We start from the raw sequence: 2,462 nt of genomic DNA, 5'->3' as shown, positions 1-2,462 counted from the left end.
TCGTCATGTTTTTTCTCTTGTCCCTCTGTTCTTGTTATATTTTATACCTACTGTTGTAAAAAGGCAATTAATTATAAGTCTTACAAATATGATTGAATGTTAGGGTTTCTTGAAAATCAGTAGGCCAACAAATGTAAAGCAAGATTGGCAAACACGTATCTAAAAATAAATTTTTCACCATGTGAAGTACGTTATTATTTTCTTGTATTTCTATAAGTTTATGACCGTGCCTGCCTATGTAAAACAAGGGTGAGGACAATCTCTATATTTCATCACGTAACTGCTGTCTTTTATGACATGATCTTCCCTGCATTCGAAGCGAAAATCGCCCTGCTTTCCATCCTCAGTTAAGCATTACTTCACAATAAATAATAATAACATTAATTGCAACACCGTATATCTTTCAATGCGCGATGCTTGAGTTAGTGCTCCGCAAATAGGGCGTTGTGTACACTTAGATCTAGCTACCAGACTGATAAGGATTATGTGATTGTTATTTGTACCATTTACCTTCGCAACAATTCTATATAAGTGTCGAATCAAAAACTTTCTATTATAATGTTAATGATAAGGGTCTATCACTACCTGTTCTCATTCGTATTACTCTGCAGGGTAGTTTTAGCACACAATTCGGACTCGGTGAATTGTCATTATCTAGACAATCGTTATTTGAATGATGATACGTGTTTAGACGTCATTCACACTGATTTTTATTCAATGCATTACACATTACTTATTATTATATGCTCCTTTCTTTCTCTGTTAACTTTTCATTGTCAGAATCGTTCAGTATTTTACTATATTGAACTCGCGTGCAATTGATATTGAACTCACGTGAATAAAAGAACTACTTTCTATTGCAAACAAACAATGGACGCAGACGCCAGCATTTTTGATTATTTTATTTGTCTGTGGATGAAGTAGACCAACTGAATGGACTAAAGCAGATGTTTCGTGGACTGCCACATATCAGCTGCTTTGGCACATTCCGCGTTAATTTTTTGATATAATGTTTCGGATTTAGGCAAGCTATAGACGCCAGACAGGGTCCTTACAAATAACATCCAAGTGACAAGGCATAAACTGTCTTCTTTAGCAGGTAATAAGAATGGCAAAAATATACTTACAGTTTGACATCCTGAATTTTTTTCAAAATGTACTTTCTTGGTTCTGTAAATCCCAAATACATGAGACACGTCAAGGGTTCTCTAGCTTGATTACGCATTTCCAAATTGTACTGTAATTTCGACTATATTCCAAGTGCAATTGCATCCTCCTTACTTCACTCAAAATGAAATAAACACTATCGTCCATAGCGTCTTTTTGATCATTGCAATTGAAAGTCTTCACATTTTCCCCACATTATGATTTCAAACATTCAATAGCAGAACAGAAAAAAAACCACTAGCAGATGTCAACAGTACGCTGCTCCGTCGCCGCTGAAATCCAATGTACTTCATGCAGAATTGGCACAGTTTATATGTCACAGTTCTAACCCGTGGATATACCTTTTCTATCCATCATATCTCCCAAATATCATAGTGTCTGACCTAATAATAATAACATATTACTGGCATGCGACAATCGGAATGTCCTTCACATGCTAGAAAAGAAACTCGCTGATCCAAAACATGTTTGTTTTAAACTGCACAATATCCCCTAGTTACTAATACGTCATAATAACTTATTGACACTACAATGACTATATGATGTTTTATTACCAACAAGAACGTGAGCAATAGTTTCAGGTTATTGAAACATAATAATATGCTAATGATATGCTCATTTATTGTTTAATTAGAAATTGTGGCAATAACATTTAAAATGAAAGGTACGGGTATTTAATTGACTGTTGAAATGTCGTTGTGTCGTTTACAACGCTTATTAGTTTATAAGAATATGTTCCTTTTGCATCTGGCCGGGGACTCGTTCGCCAAAATCTTGCAAATCTGGGTAGCAGGGTTACAGATTATAGTAAACACTTTGTTAAAAGAACGGTTATAATTATGCCCACGGACGCCCGGTTCCTCACGAGTGTGGCCGACTATAATAGTGAGTGCACAAAAGAGGATACCAATGTACATGCGCAGCGAAGAGGAGAGTGAATGTTTGCCTGCACAAGATGAGGTGTAGGAGTAAAGGCTACTTATGCCTGCTGTTTGCGGTGCAGTCGCGGGTTTGCAGCGAAAAACAACGTCACAGTTCTCTGAGTTTCCACACATAGCTGCCATCTACTGGAAGCCAATTACTTTTATTTAGAGATCAATTTCCAAATGAGATATACACATGCGATTACGTAAGATGATAATGCCAATAATGAGGTCAAAAAACAGAAAATCCAACACACTACAGCGATGCCGGACCTTAACCCAGAAGCCACGAAGAGCTCCATCTTCTTCATACATGGCTTGCCATAGTATGGGCTGCTTATTCATAGGTTCCAGAATAAGGGAAGCAGCAGT

The sequence above is a fragment of the Sinohyriopsis cumingii genome, chromosome 12, assembly GCF_028554795.1.
Source record: "Sinohyriopsis cumingii isolate HCF-2022 chromosome 12, ASM2855479v2, whole genome shotgun sequence".
Lineage (NCBI taxonomy): Eukaryota > Metazoa > Mollusca > Bivalvia > Unionida > Unionidae > Sinohyriopsis > Sinohyriopsis cumingii.
The sequence above is the reverse complement of the archived record's forward strand: the minus strand, read 5'-3'. Positions refer to the sequence as shown.